Source organism: Diabrotica virgifera, chromosome 6, assembly GCF_917563875.1.
Source record: "Diabrotica virgifera virgifera chromosome 6, PGI_DIABVI_V3a".
Classification (NCBI taxonomy): Eukaryota; Metazoa; Arthropoda; class Insecta; order Coleoptera; family Chrysomelidae; genus Diabrotica; species Diabrotica virgifera.
In genome coordinates, this window is record NC_065448.1 from 207,846,865 (window position 1) to 207,867,747 (window position 20,883).

The following is a 20,883-nucleotide window of genomic DNA, read 5'->3' on the forward strand; positions in this document are numbered from 1 at the left end:
TCGTAGTACCTATTTATCAATTATTGACATATTCATATGTTTAATCGTCAAATATTACACAACTATAACTATATAATTTTATATAATTTAACACCAATATATGGATATTTGATAATGTTTTATTTTAACATCGACATAAACTTTAAATTTCATTGGCTGAAGTAACAAAATAGTTCATAACGTTGCATTGACAATCTAATCTGTCACTGACATATTTCTGAAGAGGTACGATTAATGGCACTATGTACGCCGTTGCTCCCGCCTGGCGGCGCTAGTGTAGTTGGAGGTCAAAGTTTTGACTATTCGTGAAGTTTGTATATGGTGTTTTTGATTACGATTTAATAAATAATAAATTATGGCCGAAATATACGGATCTTCGAGACTGTTTGTGCGTTAAAAAACGAATTGAGAAGGGATGCGAGAGTTACTGGAAAAAGGAAACACTTATCGAATGATAAACTATATTAATCATCGTCTCAATGTTTTATTTCTATAGCTCAGAGGGTATTTATCTGGTATTTATTAACTCCCCACACGAGACTGACAACTGTGTATAATATGATATGTGCGATCTGCCTTACTTTTTTTATCAATTTAAAATTCACAATTAAGTGCGCTCAGCATTAATTTTTGTGATTATCTTATTTAAAAATGTGATATTTTCAAAATATGGCTGCCATGACAGTTGCGCATTTGGTGTAAATTTGGTTTAAGCATGGGATGAGCGCAGTTGATTCTGCAATGTTGTCTTATTTAAAAAAAATTATAACTCCTTATGGAAATACAGAATGTGTTAATTTAATTAAGAATAATTATTTGGGTGTTTGTCTACGTGAAAGGCGACCTTAAAGGACATCGCACACATCTTATGGAAAATATAATGTCACTCAAATTCAATAAAATTTATACGATTAGATTCGTTTTAATATAACGATCAATTCTTATCATTGCGCCAACTTTTAATTATGATTAATTACGGCGCAAATTGCAATTAAAGTTTATCGAAATCACATTTTTGGAGTCCATAAAATGTTAGTTTATAATCATTATTGCTCTGAGTGCTATTCATAACAGCTTAAATCCCGCTGGGCCTAAGCGGATTAGTGAAACTAATCCGCTGATTTATGGAGTACCGAAAATCTGGGTATTTTAAAATATTTTTTCTCTCTCTAACTTATGTACCTACCCATTTGATTTCAGATTTATTTATATCAATTTCTGCTCTTATTTTTGAAAATAGAGAGTTAGCGCAAGAATAAGATTTGATCGTTAATTAAAAACGAATCTATTGGTATAAATTTTATTGAATTTGAGTGACATTATATTTTCCATAAGATGTGTGCGATGTCCTTTAAGGTGAAATTAGAAAAAATTAGGGTTAGGTTTGATCAGGTTATATTTTAGTCACTAAAGAATATTTGAATGGTAGGTACTAGGTCACTTTAATTTTCAGTTATTTACTTATTTATATTATTTTCTATTAGGTTAAGTTTGCTCAGGTTATGTTTTAGTCATTTTAAAGAATATTTTAAAGATAATATATCACTAAAATGTTCAGTTATTAACTTTTTTATATTATTTTCGATGACGCTAGGTTAGGTTTGGTCAGGTTATATTTTAGTCACTAAAAAATATTGAGAACTTGAGAAATATTTAAAATTAGTATATCACATTTTTCTATAATATTACTTCAAATATAAATTTTTTTACATGTTCACTCCATAAAAAGCGATTGTAGATGTGGCAACAGTGTGAATGTATATAAAATTGCATATCTTAATCCGTGCGTTTATAATAAATTTTGATCTGAATTTTATAGTGAAGTATTCTATTTTTTACAGTCGAATCTGGTGGCAATACTTAATCTGTTTCAACAAAATGTTTATTGCAGATACGTGCATTTATTCTCGGCACATATTTATCCCTTCTTATTGCTACAATCCACTTTTTTCTCATCAGAATATCTTTGGGAAACCTGTGTCCTGATGTTCTCGATGAGCACAAATGCACAGCACAACATTGAAGGATTTTATTTTCTCAAGTTTAATTCACACAGCGAAACAAATATGCAATATTTACTTGGAAATAGATTGATTTGAAGTATTGACGTAAGTTGACATGACCTCCAACTACACGAACGCCACCTACGTTGAGCTTTCCAGATTAGCTGCCATTACAGGGACCCGATCCGTCAAATGTCCGTAAACTGCGCATGTGCGAGGCGAAGCTGTTTGAATGTGTCAAACCCTGGTCAAACCACAGTACCATAGATAAGGGATAACAAATTTTACAGAATACATCACCCAATGTATTCTGTGTTAATACTGTGGTTCAACACTTCAACTTGCATTTAAACTGAAATTTTTAATTAATTAAGGTGCATTTAAGGGGGATCTTGTCTTGTAGTCGAAGGTTTATTATTGTACTTTAATCTTTGATATTGTTATGTGTTTGTATGTCTTTAAAAATCACAATATAGTAGTTTATTAATAAAATATTTAAAATATGTATTGTGATTATTTACAAATTTAACTAAAAAGATATTTTATTCATATAGGTACCCCTAATTAAAAAAAGTATTGTGATTATTCACTAATATAACTACCAGGATATTTCATTCATCTACCATTAATTCTCCTCTGCTATATAATTTAAATAGAGGGTACTGCAAATTTTACGTGCTGCACAAACTTGAAAAATAAAGCGAAGTTAGAATATTATCATGAATTGAAAAACATTTAATTCTTCTGATTGCTTGTTCTACATGAATTCTTCCTCTGGTCACTGCCCTAGTACAAGAAGTTACTTGTTCTTTAGTAAACTGTCGTATGGTTTTAGAAATGAAGTGATGAAAACTAACATCTGGTGGTACATAATAGGTTAGCTAGTAAAAATCCCTTATCTGCAAGAATTAAATCACCAGGTCTCATTTGATGCACAATACCCCATCCTAGACATTTTTTTTGTACGATGTAAAAATCACTACAAAACTCTACTACTCCATTAGGAGCTACAGCAAACAAACCTTTGAAACTATTTATGTGTTTATAAACCTATAAGTTGGTTTTTGATGTGCCATTAATGTTTGCTTTGGTATGTCACTTCTGTACAATCCACAATATTATGTAAAAGTGCTGTAAACTAGTAGGAGAACATAATTTATTTTTAAGTTGTGATGGTATATTTTTTATTAGCTGGATGAACAAAGTTTCATGCATATATAACGATTAACAATGTATACATAATATTTGTAATAGTCCCTCTACTGCAGCCAGGTAGGTCTGCAACAAATTTAAACGTAATTGCATCAATGATCAATGTCATGAATAATTTTGTTAATCTTATTTAAAGTTATACATACTTCTTTAGGCAGGATTGGGGAAAATGTTGAGGATGAATTTTTATAAAAACGACAGTATGAAGTACATGCACACACGGACAGTATAAAGTTAGTTGCTAAATCTTTCAAGTTACGTATACAGTGATGAGCGCGCTAATAACCGGGAAAATAGCATAAAAGATGGAAAACGTATTAAGTTTTGAGATAAAAAGAAATAAAACTAGTCGAGCTGGGAAATTTAGCGATATTAACCTATTAATTTACATTACATTGATTGTTTCCCACCTTTAGACGTATCGCACGAGTTTGGAACCTAAAGGTGGGAAACAGTCAATATAATGTAAATAAAAAGGTTACAATCGCTAAATTTCCCAGCTCGACTAGTTTCATTTCATTTTATCCCACAACTTAATACGTTTTCCATCTTTTGTGCTATTTTGCCAGTTATTAGCACGCTCATCACTGTATATAGGGGAGTGCATTTAGATTATCACTTCGGAAAAAATCAAACAAGATAAAACTTTTTGTAATTTCATTAAGAAATGTTTAATAAACAACATATCAAAAAGTTCTACTCGAGAAGTGGGTGCTTATTTTTATTAAACAAACGAACAGCGAAGTTAGATGTTTTTTTAAATAACTCCGAAAATATAATTTTTAGAAAAAAACTGACTTGACCATTGAAAAATTCAGAAAATTTTACAAAAAAAACCTTATATAAAGATTTTTCTAAAATTAAATCTCTAGCTTCTGTAATTTTTTATTTATAACGCTAAAGTCACCCTTCTCACACACATTGGCGCACTGTAAACTAGCGTTGTAAGAAGTGCACGGTTGAGTTTTTTTAATGTAATTCTTTAACTAATGGATCAAAAGAAATTTTACAAATTGGACATGAAATAAGATGAAATAAGCTATCTTATGGTTGTAATAAAAAGAAATAAAATTTATGGACATAAGTACGGTGTGGGCGGAAAATGAGCCTTACATGAATTTTGTTTAAAAATGATTTAAAAATGTGTAACTAATACAATTTTACTTATAAAACTCTCAAATTTGCACAACTTACCTCTCAATCATCTTACTAAACGATGTTTTGTTCAAAAAAAATCTCAAAAATTTAATTCAAATAATAGGATGTCTCAAAAAATGTAATTTTTGAAAACTTCGTAGTTTTACAGAATTCCCACCAATTTAAGACGGTATTACTCAAATTTGAATAAATCTAATACAATTTGTTTGCTATTTTTTTAAAGCTTGGGATGTAATATTTAAAAAACACTGAATCATTTTAATTTAAAAATGAAATAAATAATTTCTTTTTGAGAAAACTAAGAAAGATAACAAAAATGTAATACAAAAACCGAAAATTACCAGCTGAATAAATGTTTATACAGAGTGATCAAAACTTTTTTCTGTAAAACTTACCTAAAATACATTTAATAATAAGCTTCAACAATAATAAATGTTCAACAAAAAAAATTTTTTTTAGTTCTTATACAGTATGTCTGCGTAACTTGGAACCTATTGATAACTTTTTTAATATCAGCTTTACGAAAAAAAGTTATTCTTTATAAAATACTTTACATCGTATATAACATAAGATACAATCATCAAATATCAAATTTTGTTAATTTTGTACGAGGTATGTCAAAAAATATGAATTTCACTCATGAGTAAAATACCTTTATATTTCACAATATCGAAAATTTTTATAAAGGAAAGTTGTTTGGATTTAAAAACTATGTCCCGATATGTAATTACATCCTTCTAATCGAAAATTTGTTTTTTTTAATATTCTTTCTAATACATTTTAATTTTTAATATTATTGTGAAAATTATTTGTTTATCTTTTTTTTAAGAATGAAATTCCATATTTGTTTGATTGGATTCTACTTGTTTTCATTTAAATATCCGCCATTTTGGATCCGCCATTTTGAAATTTAAATTTTTAATCTTTAATTCAGATGCAACAACCTGTTAAAAATAAAGACAATAAATGTTTTAGAAAAATGTTCTTTTTTATGTTCTTTTTAGAAAATCCGCATTTTTGATCCGCCATTTTATAGTTTATAATGTTAACATTTAAGTTAGGTTTATCAAAGCTCTCAAAAATAAATATATGTAGAAATAAATACATTTTGTAAAGAAATTATGATTTTACAACTATTTTTTAAGTTATCCGCCATTTTGGATCTGCCATTTTATAATTTAAATTATCAAAATTTGATTCAGGTTCAGCAACCTCTCAAAAATATCCACATATATGTAAACAAACACATTTAATAAAAAAAATTCGGATTTTACAACTACTTTTTAAGGATTTTTAGGAAAAAATCCGCCATTTTGAATCCGCCATTTTAAATTTGCAAATTGTAATGTCAGATTCGGGTTCAGCATAAGCATAATAAAAACTAAAATAAAAACATTTTTTATCAGAATAAAATGTTGAATTCACCCATATTCTTAACATTATTTATACAAAATAAATTGTTATTGTTTAAACAATTAATAAACAATTAGCGGCGAAATTTGTGAGTAGAACTTTTTACTTTAACATATTTATAAACTAATAAAAGAAGTTTTAGAAAAATATAACCTTGTTTGATTTTTTCCGAAACATTGTATCTTTTCGTTCTAATTGCACTCCCCTAATATCAATACAAATAAAGTGTGAAAAAGATATATCAGTGTTTTTAGTAAATATATTCTTCTTCAGGAATATGATAATAAGTATTAAAATATGATGAAAAGAAGATTAAAAACAATCTTAATATTATTTGTAAAATCTGTCAAAATAATTCATTTTCTTATCAATTTTACAGCCATAACACACTGACTTACACAGTTGTCATGATTGATGACACAATGTTGGCGGCTGTTATATTTTGGATAGGTGACCGCTTAGGAACGTCTTATGTTGTTGCTTTGACTTACTTTTATTTAATTTTTGGTATTTTAATAAAAAATTTTGGTAAGAAATAAGTATTAAAATTAGTTCAATATTTAAATAAAATACAAATAAACTGTTAATATGTTTATTTCATTGAAATCATATAATAGAAGTATAACTTCTTAGGTGCGTACAAAATACAACACATTCTTTTTTTTTTTGTTAAAACTGTGATATTTCACCCATCCATGATGCATAATAATATTCTAACTGAATATTACTTAGCATATTAAATATTAAACAATATTTCAATATACAGTAGTTGTTATTCCTATATACACTTTCACTAAATTGTGATCGTTCTTGATATGCTGAAATGGAAATCTATATTTGACAAATTATCTAATTTTAGTTTCAGCTGAGTATTCTCTTATTCAAGAAAATACATTTCTGTGTCTTGTTGTGCACTACTTGATGTAATACCACTTGAATGAGATGATTCTGGTTGACTTTCAAGTGGTAATGAAGATGTAGAGGGTCTACATCTACAATCCATTAAATCCATTGAATAAAACCAAAAAAAAACTGGTAACCATTTCTGAGATTTAATGCTCGTACTTGTAGTTTGCATACTAAAACAAAACAAATAATATTTTATAGTTATCAAAAAAGACAATAATACATTATTATTGTACCTGTGATATATTTTTTTATAAAGACACAATCCTTGTTAGTCATCAAATTGCTTTCAATTTTATAAATTACACAAAATCAAGGATTTACACACAAGATAGTACTACTGCATTTCTTCAGCATCTTCACCAGTCCTATTTGAAAATAGGTGAGAAGATTTTCTTTATCTTCTTTATAAAAGTAGCAGGAGCATAATATAATGAGTAGTTTTACTCCTTCAGATTTCCTAAAAATATGGTGTCATTATACCCTAAATTTACAATTTTAGATATTTTAGTACTTACAATATCAATGATAACCATTCGGGTACCCAACACATTACCATTTTGTAGAAATTAAATAATAATAATGTACACGTACAAGCAATATAAATATTCCATTTCTACAAACAAAAATAAAACTTGACGTCTATCAAATGTCACTGTCACAAATACCACGTGTGAATTTAACTGACACTGACAGTTGACGGATCGGGTCCCTGTAATTAATCGTACCTTTTCTGCAGAAGTTCTTTTACCTGTCAGTTCAGTTCATAGAGGTATATATTAACATAGAGGGAGCCTACTTTCCGCGCTTCCTGACGACAAGATCTCATGAACTGGTTTGCTGCATCTCTTTCTAACACATTGTATCGAAAATCTATGATAACATTCAGTGTGAATATAGGCACGGAAGAGGAGGAAAACTGTAGCAGCTTTACTATGCGTAAGAGTGAAACAGCACTAATCCAAATAAAAAAGATGGTGTCGTCACTTTGCTCTGAATTACACTCTCTCTATGCTAATATATAACTCTATGGTTCAGTTGACACTCAATTTTCAATATGTAAGGTTCATCCCTTGCAAATCATATCCACGTGGGTTAGAGTCCTGTGTTGCCCTGGGTTATATCCAGGAATATTTGCAACATCGATCATCATTATCAATAATATGTAGTATCATTTAACATCTTACAACTTTCAAAGGGTTTTCACCCATAACTTTTTGGTGGCTCACGCATGCATGCTATTGTAAGTATGGCCTGTGTGGTATTATAATACCACATTTAATACATGGCTGATCCTGCAGACTAGAGGAGGTCTTCTGAAAGGAGCAGAGATGGCGGCACCAGCTTGGAAACGAAGACGGCGAAAACTGACCAGGACCCAGGAAGAATACAGGAACCGAACCCAGTGAAAAGACAAAGTGGAAATAAAATGTAAGTAAGAATGTCTATCTTTATTAAAAATGCTTCCCTCGTTTTATATTATTATTGAACATTGAATATTTATCTTTGCTGATTTTTGAATAATTTATGAAATATCGATTTTTTTTAAGAATATCTATAAATTTTGAAATATGAAGTGATTTTTGAATTGAATATTTTTATAGAAGTTTATTATATATGCTATTCTTGAATTTTTATTGAATTTTGAATCTTTATTGAATTTATTTGAAAAATCTCTATCCGATTTCAATTTTTAGTACGGTTATTTTTGAATATTTTATGGAATATCGAATTTTTTCAAAAAAATTTCTATCGAATTTTGAGATATGAACTGATTTTGAATATTTTTATCCAACTTTTGCATATGCTATTTTTGAATTTTTATTGAATTTTATTAGCAGTTGTTTTTGTTATTGATCTTTTAGATACATTTTCATCGATTTTGTGTTAAATTTTGTATGATATGAACCTGAATTAATATTTTTTGAGTGATAAATGATATTTTTTTTAATGAATAATGATTAGTGATGACATACGTTGACAAACATTGCTATAAGCAAAAGATTTATTTTTAACGAACCGACCTGAAGAGTCGAGATAAAGAATCTGGAGGACTATATAGATAAGAAGAAGAACTAACAATAGTATAAGCTAAATATTATGAGACAACTAGAGACAATAAGAAACCCACTGCTCTTGTCAAATTAGGAAGGTACTAAGTGATTTATAGAAGCTTGAAAGCTTATTAGAGACCCACTCTGTGTTTTGAGAGTACCTATTTTATTCATGATTATTCGTGAATAAACAACGGCCTCAAAGCAAGGGATTGAGGTTGTGATATTTTTAGAAGAATTTGAACCGCATAAAATACCTATTTCGTGTTTTGAGTTAACTATACCACCTTAATGGTGCGTACAGATCAGGGCGAAAATTCGGGTTAATATTGGCGGAGAACTAAGACATCCGAGTGAAACCTCTTTTATTAAGGTAAAACGAAGGTATCGGAGCTAGTATATGAAGTGATGATTATGATGTTATATGAAATGATACATGAGATAAATGATATATGATGGTTATATGAAATATGTATATGAAGATGAATTATGTACACTGTATAAGTGTTATTATGTGGAGAAAAATGAAGAAATATAGTTATAGTACCAGACAAGAAGAAGAGAGAGAGAAAAAATAATTTTATTAAAATATGTGGGAAAAATGAAAGAAGGAACATAAAATTTGTCAGAAATGTCAAAATAAAGCAGAATTAAGAATAATATCAAATAAGTAGCTAATCATTGAATTATGTCTAAGAATTAAAGCTGTAAATTTTTTTTCTCTAAAGTAATGTTAATTATAAATAACTTATTTTTAAATGTAGATAATGAATTCAGGTTAAATTTTCGCGGAAAATGGAAGTATTTGAATTAAGGATAGACAATATCTTACAATAGTGTTAGTAGATAGTAAGCAAAGGGACACAAAAAGTGAAGTTTTTAGAGAGATTAAATCTTTATTATAGGTACAAGAGAGTTATTAGAAGTTTTTAGAGACACATTAGAAGTTTTTTAGAGAGATTACATTTTTATTATAGGTACATTATTTTAAAGTTAGTAAGACATATATAAATAAATCAAAAGAAGACTGAAATAGGAATTATTAATAGAGTAAAGGATACATTTTTTTACTTATTCGAGTAATATTAGCTTAGCTTAGGACTTTTAGTTAGATACGAGATTTTTAGTTAGGTAGATTAGATTATTCCCCTGCTTATAGGAGATGCATATAGGCACTAAAAGACTATATTAAAAATCCCGATAGGTTTAGTCACTGTTTTCATGTGGACACTGTTTTGTGAATGGAGAAAAGACTCAAAAAGCAAGACGGAACAGAAAGTGAATTAGTGATAATAATAAACAATTTTTAGGATTAAAAAAAAAACCGGTTTAAAATAGGAAAAAGAATATACATGTCTAGGGAAAAATTGATTGATCTGAAACGTACCATGTTAGTTAGGATAGTTAGGAAATTTAATTTTTGAAAATAGTATTAGGTAACCATAAACATTTTTGTAAAAGGGAAAGAGGAGCATCACATTTTAAAAATATGTAATTTTAACAAAACGGGGAGGTGTGGTATTATAATATCACCCTGTACAAAAGATGTTTAAAACTCATTCAAAGTCATTAATCAATGTAGTATCTGTTCTTGGATTCAATAACCGCAAGTAACATTGAACTGTCATGCTTTGTTATTATTTAAATGTGTATATAAACATTAACTCGGTCGAGAAAGAGTATTATGATTATCGATGTAGTTGGAAGGTATTCACGTATAGGATAGGTCAAGTTAATATTGTAAATAACTTATGTAGTGAATCATCGGCTTCGAATTAAATATAATGTTATCGGAAAACCTGAGTTTTAATTAATTGGGACCAGAAGGCATAACATCACACTATTTAATACACCTGTGTCAATTCTTAACCTTTGTCAACTTTTATCACATTTTCTATTATTAATTAGGTTATACTTACTATTTTAGGACTTAACACTGATGATGGATTACTTATTAATCCGAAAACGTTTTGTTTTGTGATGTAACCCTTATTAGGGTCTTTTAAATGCACATTTTACAAAGGATCTTGTATTTTTTGTGATTTATGGTATACAGCCAGCTACAGGAATTTTATTTTTATTAAAAATTAAGTGACTTAATTAATGAACATGAAATAATTAATGAAAAGAATCTCAGTCCCTATTTTTTTCGGGGAAAAAGTCATCCTTTAATAAAAAAAATGAACCATATATCCAGCTTGAGAGTATATCTTTTGGTGGCTAGACGCATGTATTTTTTAATAAGTTGACCATACCGTCAAATATGTATGGTCCGTCAAATACACACACCGGCAAAATAAGTCGAACACCTAAAAAATGGGACATGTTTGATGTCTCCAATTTCCTAAACCAGTGGTCCGATGTGAGTGATTCTTTTAGTATGTTATAGCCTTATTAGTTAAGAATATCGTTCTAATAGATATTGTTGCTAGACAGGTAAATGTCATTTTATACCGGGTGTATCAATCATACTGTGTTTTTTTCTTAAAGTTTGGAACACCCTGTGGAACACTCTAGCATATATAAAATATTAAAATTAAAACTTAATCATAGCATTAGGCTTTCTTAACAGTTTCTGTTTTGATTTATTTGCTTATGTTGAAAAATAAAAAAGTTATGTGCTTTAATAACTAGCCATGTTTTTCATCAATAAATCCTCATAGTAGCGTAGGAAAGTATGCTAAATTGGCAGTTACTCGAGCGTTATGGGGTTCTATTGGATTGTGAAGAGTGGGTGCTAAAAAAACGTATACCAAAAAAAGTACGGTTCTTCCTTAAATAAGCTGGTGTGTGTATTAAATTGCTAATTTCTCATAGCCTAGTTTAGGATTGTTTATTAAACTAAGCAGAAAATGAGGAGTTATTGATGGAAAACATGGCTAGTTGTTAACGCACATAACTTTTTTATTATCCAACATAAGCAAATAGTGAAAAACCTGATACCCTGTAAATGTACTCCTACCATAATATTGGTTCTTAATACAGAGGAGTTCGTTAAGGGGGTCTGACAAAAAATCTATCCTTAGAAAAATTCGAAATCGTCAGATTAAGAAAAATTCGAAATCGTCAGATTAAGATAAGGTAAGTTAAGAACATGCAAAATAGTGTATATTTCAAAAATCTGACGATTTGAGCGGGGCCTAAGAAAATGGGTGAGTCACAAAGTTTCACAAAAAAGCGAATACTTTCGAATCGAAAAACGAACCCCCACGGAAAGGGGTGAGTGGTAAATTAAAAATTTTAAATACGAACCCTGCGATATTTCGCGAAATAAACATCAGATTGAAAACTGCAATATACACGTATTCAATATTTTTGAAAAATCTATCGAATGTGGGGGATTTAATTTAAAATCTTAAATAGGATCCCCCAAGTTTTATTGCAGATTTGGATTCTTTACGTAAAAATAAGCAACTTTTATTCGACACATTTTTTCGAATTATGGATAGATAGCGCTATAATCGAAAAAAAAAAAAAAATGATTGTTTCAAATGGAAAATTAAATTAAAAAATGAAAAGTCCCCCACTTTATGGAAAACTTAACTTAACCTTTTTCTGGTTTTAGCACATAATCTTCAAAATCCAATAGGTTCCCATAACGCTCGAGTAAATGCAAATGTAGCATACTTTTCTCCCCTACTATGAGGATTTATTGATGAAAAACATGGCTAGCTGTTAAAGCATATAACTTTTTTATTTTCCAACATAAGCAAATGAATCTAAAAAAAATGTTAAGAAAGCCTAAGGCTATAATTTAGTTTTAATTTCAATACTTTATATATGCTAGAATATTCCACAGGTTCATTCTTCATTCTTCATTTCTTCATTTTACCAGTGGCGGCTCGTCAGAGGAGGCAAGGGAGGCTCAGCCTCCCCATAAATTTTTTACACACTCTATACTGTTTTGTTTATCATGAATCGCAAAAACAACAATTACTCTCACTATTATACAACGTGTAAATTCCATATTATCACTAATTAACGGAGCATTAGCATTAGAACGCATGATCGCGTCTCAGTTTTATTACATATTATTGTAGGCAGGACCCTGGGTTATCCCGAGATGCACGAACGGAGCCGAGAAGCCCAGCTTTCTCCGTTGCTAATGCTCCGTGCAGCGCAGCAGGCGTTTAAGGAGACCCGGTCTCCTAACAGTGGCATCTACGGCGCCATCACACGCTGCCCGGAGATATACCAAGGGAGGCAGTGTAGCTTCTCAGCTCCGTTGGGTGGTTGGGTGCGTCTCGGGACAACGAATTTTAGGGTCCTGACTAAAAATAATGAAAAATCTAAAAGTGCGAATTTTGTTATGAAATTTGGTATGTGGGGTTATAATAATATTTGGAACAACTTGCTCAAATAACTTTTTCCGATATCTCTAATTCAAAGCAAAATATCGGTAATTTATCGTGTTTTTGAATTCGCAGTAGACCGCGTTTAGAATTAAAAAAATTCAGTTGAGTATCTTAAAAAATTTGAAGCTTCATTATGTATGGACTGCAAAACTTCAAATCTGTATTTATTTACAATATACAAATAGATGGAATTGTTAACAAATAAACGACACAAACTTTGGTATTAAACTTTTACTATTAGACTAACTATTTTTAAAATGATGATATCATGAAATTATGAATTAGGATGATATTATGAAATGTAAATAAAAAATGGTCAAAAGATGGGGCCTTAAATTACATTTTTTGGCGCATTTTTTTGCTAGTGCAAATTTGTCTAGATATTTTACAGTTAGGTATAGCCTCCCCTATTGTAAAAATCACGAGCCGCCACTGCATTTTACAGTCTTAAAAAATACATAAAAGTTATTTTTACAATAAATAACGCAATTGCAAAAAACGGCCATTTTAGACCTTTCGCAGGCTGTTTTGCAATAACGTATTAACGAAATTAAACTTACAATAGCTCAAATTGTAGGTTTTTTAATTTACTACAATTTTCTATTTAAAACTTTTTCTCTAAAATGAATATCCTAAGCTGCAAAATTAAAAATCTTTAAAAATTGCAAATTTAACAAATGAAAATCGTCATAAATAAAAAACCGCACAAAATTTTTGGTTACATTTTAGTATAAGTTATTCCTGGCATCGTCCTTTACAACACCTGATTGGTTTCAAAAATTCCTGAATTATATCCTGAAATCGACCTATTTTTCACCCACAGCTTGGACTAATAGCTAACATGTCCTCAACGAAAAAGGTACGTAATATCAATAAAAATGTTAATTTAGACAACAAACGCAATACTTAAAATTTGTCCAATTCTTGGTTTTATTGGGACAACAAAACGATGTTCATCAATTCATTATTTTCGTTCGTTGAGCTAATGTATTACGTTTATTGAATGGATGAACATTCATTATGTATACCATAATATCACTTTATTGGTATTACGAACTCTGTTCACTGAGTCAACGAACACTATTTATCTTCTTCTTTTTTGTTTTTGGTTTCGCTGCAAGGCGATTACCAGCACGATTTATAAGCGATCTTGACGTAGTCTGGCTCTAAGCCATACCAAAATCGCTGACTATGTTCTTGTAAGGAAGCTTTTGATGAGGTGTGATGATTATAATTAAATGAGATTAATTGTGTCAGGTTAAGTATGATTAAAAATTAAAACATAAATTAAATGACAAATAGCAACATAATATAACACGGATACATATAAACAGTTGAGCCTTGCAATTTGTAAGCTTATTTTGTTAATTGCTAGAAAACGCATTGCAGTTTATAAGCTTATTTGGTTAATTGCAAGAAAACGCATAATTACATTGACTGATTCTTCCGTTAAGGAACTTAGAATATTGTATATAGAGAGCGGTGTTTTGAAGTTCATGGAAATAAATTTTGTGTATATATCAAAATTAGGAATCACATTAATCGGGCATTCAAAAAAGATGTGGTTTAGATCCTCGAGACGACCACATTCACAAAAAGGATTATCTTTTATATTCATTTTATACAGATGTTGTTTTGTTAAACAATGGCCTGTGCGCATTCTAATGATGGTGGTAGTGTGTCTTCTATTTCTATATGGAAAATTTGAATACCAAGGTTTTGTAGGAAAGAAGTCTTGAATTGTTTTGTATTGCGAAGTCTTCTTATGGACTAAAGATTTCCATTTTTCTTGGCACTCTTTTGTAATTTTTCCTCTGATGACTGATAGGGCATCCTGGGAATTCAGTTGTACTTCCATGGGTACATTCAGGTCTCTTCCTATTTTTGCCAGTATGTCAGCCTGGGTGTTACCAAATATATTAGAGTGTCCAGGTATCCAGGAAAGGAGAATTTTGGTACCATTCTCATTGGCTGAAGATATAAGTTTCTTTGTTTTTAGGGCCCTTATATCTGCTGAAGCAGATATGTTACATGTTTTAATATTGGTTATTGCATTGAGCGAATCAGAAAATATTATAGCTTTCTTTAGATGTTTTGTAGTTGCGACTTCCACCGCTTGATGTATTGCTATACTCTCTGCTTTGCTTATGCTTAGAGCTCCAGGAAGTCTTGAGGAGAAATTATATTCAATACTCGGGATGCATATCCCAAAACCTACCCTTTCTTTGTTTTTTGAGGCATCAGTATATATAAAGGTATGGTCTTTCCCATATTGTTCAGTAGTCATAAGGAATTTTTCTTTAATCATCGGGTCATATTTTTTGATATTACAATTTAGAATTGGAAGTGGATTCATTAGTGTATCATAGTCTAATTCATAGCATGGAAAATTTGGGCTTTTGTATATTTTTTTAAAATATGGAAAAAAATATTCTAATGCCGAAACCAAGTATGGTACATTATTCCTTGTATAAAAATTAGGTTTGTTTATAAGTCTTTTACGTATTTCAATTAGGAGTAATATTATGGGATGATTCTCAATAATGATGATTTTACTTAAAAATTTAGAGGCTAACAATAATCTTCTATGTTCTAGGTCCATTTGGGCAGACTCTGCCAAGATTGCCAAATTTGGTGTAGACTTCATGCACCCCAAACATATCTTAAGTCCCTCAAAAAATACTGCATTGAGTTTGTTGTTGCATTTTTGTGATATTGGGTTGAATAAGAAGGAACCATAATCGAGGTGAGATCTGATCAAGGCATTAAAAACCATTAGGAGTGTTCGTGGGTCAGCTCCCCACCAGACTCTACATATTGCACGTAGGATGTTAATATTTTTCTTTGCCTTGAGTATAATATTGTCAACATGTAAGTCCCATGATAGATGCTTATGAAAAATTATGCCTAGAAATTTCACTTCATTTTTTAGAGGAATGGCTGTGTTGTTGATTTTGATTTCTGTTAGATTATCTCTTCGCCTACCCTTTGTGAACCATACAGCTTCACATTTGTCTTTGGATAAGGACAAGTCATGTTCTGCAAGCCAGTGTAATGTGTTTTCCAATTCTTTGTTTATTTTACTTACCATGCTTTGGATATCATATCCCTTAATATACAAAACCAAGTCGTCTGCATATCCACATATTTTAACTTCATTATTGCTAATACAAAACAATTCTGCTATATAAATATTAAACAAAATGGTACTTAAGGGAGAACCTTGAGGTAGCCCCTTAGTTGCCATGAAAGGTCCCAAAAAGTCACCATCATTAGATCTTGAATATAAAAGTCTGTTCTGTAAAATTTTGAACACAATATTATTTATTGCAGATGGAATATTTCGAAGTTTTAGTTTGCTATAAAGTTTGTATATATTGACATTATCATATGCTGCTTTGATATCAAGAAAGATGGCCAAAACCGATTGGGAGGATTCAAAGGCTTCCACAATTGTGGAATGAAGGATGGTCAAGTTGTCAGCAGTGCCTCTTCCTTTTCTAAAACCTGTCTGATGGTTGGTGAATGAACAGTTATGTTCTAAGGACCAATCTAGGCGATTCTTGATTAATATTTCTAATGTTTTAAGCACACATGAGGATAAAACTATTGGTCTGAAACTACTGGCCAAGAGTGGATTTTTGTGTGGCTTTAAGATATTTATAACATTATGGTTTTTCCAATCTTCAGGCAGGTTGTCACCATTTAGACAATTATTGTAGATATTCAACAGAAAATGTTTAGCTTGTAGTGGTAGATGTTTTATCATAAGGTAAGGAATGTCGTCCATACCTGGTGCCGAATTTTTTTTATTATTTACAGCATTGTTAAGTTCCCAGATTGTAAAAGGGGAAACTTGCTCGTTTATATCGTCAAGCTCAAAATTTGGATCAATAAAAACTGCAGACATGTTCTGTAGAATTTCTGTTTTAATGTTATCTGCTGGGTTATGAAATGTCTGGCCGTAATTTTTGTTATTTGAGAATTTTTTAACTTTATTCCAGACATAGGTAGTGTTAGATTCCTTATTTAATGATTCACAGAAGTTTATGAATTTATTTCTTTTTTTAATTCTGAGGTTTCGTTTAGTTTGGGCGATTATACGTTTAGCGTGTATATAGTTCTCTAAGGAAACAGATTGTTTAAAGTTTTGAATTGCCTGTTTGCGGCTTTTAATCCAAAGTGAACATTCTTCATCCCACCACGGATTTGAAGGTTTACCCTGTGTTCTACAGTTTTTATAGGGAATTGAGTTATCTGCTACTTGATTAACTACCTCCAAAAACTCATTGTAATTAGAGTTTACCGGTAAATCAAGAATTCCTGTTATCATCCCAGTGTGGAATGTATACCAGTCTGCTCTTTTAATATTTCTCATTTTGTATGTTTGTGTATAGATGCTATCATTTTTGTTAAACTCACAGTTGTTTATTATGACAAAGGTGGGGAAATGGTTGCTATTTCCACAATCTTGTATGACACCCCAAGTAGAACATAGAGCCATATTATTACTTGCTATGGCTAGATCTACAGCGCTAAGATTATTATTAGGAGGTTGAAACAATGTTGCTGACCCATCATTTAGGATAATTAATTCTTTATCAAAAATAAAATCATAAATATTTTTTCCTCCCTTATTGGTAGGACATTTATCCCATAGGGGATGGTGAGAGTTCAGATCACCTAGTATAATTAAGTTTTCTGTAGGTATGTTTTCTATTGTTGAGCTCAAGAAAGGAAGAGTTATGGCATTATTTGTATTGAAGTAAATGTTTATTATGTATAAGTTACCAATTTTTGTTGTTATGTATTGGATTTGGTCTGAGTTGTACTTCTGAATTGTAGAAAAAATAATAGATTTCTTGATACAAGTAGCTACTCCACCATATCCGTCATCTCTGTCCTGTCTGACAACATTATAATACTTCAAAGAAAAATTAAAATCTTGTTTAAGCCAAGTTTCATTAATAGCAATTATGTCAGGGTCTTCTTTGAAAATTAAGTTCGTTATGTTTTCCCTGTTTGATTTAATACTTCTAATATTCCACTGAATAATTTTTAATTTCTTTTTTGAATTCATGATTATGTGATTTGATATATGTTTAATTAATTAAAATCAGAATCAGATTTATCCTCTTGGTCCATATAGGACTCTACGTTTAATCGGGAAAATAAATGGTTTTTAAGTAAATTTAAGTTTTCTGATGATGTATTACTAATAAAATTTAGGCATGAGTTTAAAAAGTCATTTGAAGAAAAGGTATCAATATTTTGAAAGTTTTGCGATGCACTGGATTGCCAGGCTTGATTGGAGTTTTGTGATAAATTAGCTGAGGTTCTTGATTTGAAAGGTTCTGAAAGAGAAAATGAGCTAGTGGGGGAAGAGGTTGGCTTTTCTGGTCTTAATTGCTGTGTATAAGTACTCTTTTCATTTGGTTGCTTATCTTGACGTTTTTGCACGACTCTCCGTTTGTTGTCGGAGTTCAGAACCACCTGTTGAAAGGAACGTTTTACTGTAGATGATCTAAAATTGTTTGTTCTTCGTTGCGATGGTTCTATGGTGTTAGAATTATTTGTACTGGTACTTGGAGTATTTTCTAATGGCCTGCTGTTATTTTTAAAATTTGGAAAATCTCTCGGGTTATAAATAAATTTATTATTTGAGATGTACGATTTTGGAATGGCTTCACTTGCCTCAAAAAATGTCAAATTTTCATACGCCATCAGTTCTTTAATATTCTTTTGCCTTGTATATTCTGGGCAGCTCTTGTCAATAGATTTGTGAGAGTCCTTGCAGTAAAAACATTTTGTCATGCATACGTCTTCATGTTTGTTTTCCCCGCAATTAAAACATCTTTCTTTCCCTTTACAGTTTGTTTTTGTGTGGCCAAATCTAAGACAGTTATAGCATTGTGTCACTGGGGCAATATATGTGTCCACTAGTCTTGGTATGCCATAAAAAAACACAGTTTTGGGCATAAGAACGCCTCGAAATGTAAATAGTGTCGTACCTGTGGGTTCATAAGAAGTTACTCCATCTTTAATTACTCTTCTATTTAATCTTTTTATATGTAAAATTTCAATGTCATTTCCTGTATCGCAACACCGAAGAAGTTCTTTTTCATCAATATCTGTATCAATCTGTCTGACGATACCTTTGCAGGTTACGAAGTTAAAAGGTATATATATCTTGTATCCCTGATTTAGAAGTTGAGTGTTCTTAAGTAGCATGTTAGCCGAGTGAAAATTGGCAAATTCAACTGAAACTCTATTGAGCACTTTACTATCTATTTTTTTAACGTCATTAAGTTTGAGGTTGAATATATCTCGAGCTATTTTAATTGTATTGAATGTGCCAATTTTTATATTCGGTATATTTGTAGATTCAAGATATACTACAAAAGGTCCATGATCTTTTTCGGAGTATGTATTAACCTTTTTTTCTTCCTGAGAATTATTGTCGGAAGTCTGATTTTGATTTTTTTCGGAATTATTAGTCATTGCAATTTTAGCCGGAGAAGAAGTATCAGGATAAGGAGGGACTGAGCCCCCCTTTTCCTCACTCATTGTAAGAAAAAACCAGTCAATGAAGTATTAATAACTAGAAAGCAAAAAGAAATAAAAAGAGCAAGCAAAATAGCATAAAAGAAAGCCGCTTGAAAAAAAAATATAAGCAAAAATGCTCAACTTACCTATATGCAAACACTTAAGCAACAACACCGGCGGTTGTTAGCTAGGTTAAGACCCTAAACTAGTGGCAAACTTTAACTGCTGCAAAACAGAAACTGTTCACACCTCGAAAGCGTAATGTCTAGTTTAGAAATATTAAATTTTTGGAAAATATTTCTTAAATTTAAAATACGCGGTCTGACGTTTGGTATTTTATTTGACAATAACACTATTTATTGAAACAACAACGTCGTTAATTGACCGACGAAGACTATTCGTTGTGTCAATAACAGTGGTATTTCTCCTAACGTATTTCGTTTATTTCTACAATTATTTCCGTTTATTGTTACAATTAATTCCGTTCATTCTCACAATAAATACGGTTTTTCTTACAAGCAATTATTCTATTCATTCTTACAATCAGTTTCGTTCATTCCTACTATGAACGTATTTTATACTAATAATTACTGAATGCAATAGCCCAATGTAAGATATTAATTGATTAATAATAATTTTTTAAATCCCCCTTTTTTGTCCTTAACCTAAAGGACTTTACACTGTGTGATTTTTCATATAATTTCACTTATACTGTGTACTGGATTAAGTGTTACACTCCCCCACCCCCTTATTAACTTATTTATTTTTAGCACATAAGCAAAACGCTCGGACAGGTCGATTTTTAAAATAATCAAAGTATATTATAACATCAATGTTTCGAACTTTACACGATCCCACTTCAGGTGACAGGCGCGGCGTAACTTTGATTTTTTTTTAATGGGAAAGTACGTCATGTGACAGCTTATTTAAAAGCGTTCGAAATAGTGATTCCAAAAATGTATAACGCTTTAATCCTTTTTGAGAGCGCAGGTGCAAAATTTCGATCGAATTCTTTTTAAGTGCATTCATTTTTTTGGAATTCTGAGAAAACTAATAAGTATTTTTGAAAAATTTAAACGCAGAATAAAATATTACATTATTACCGAGGGCAGAAAGTCCCTTAGAATAAACAAAAAGTTTCTGTTGAATGGTATGCCTATTTGAAATCAAAATCATACTAAATTTTCTCTTTTTCACCCCTGTGACTTATTAAAATATTCATTATAGAGGTTCTTA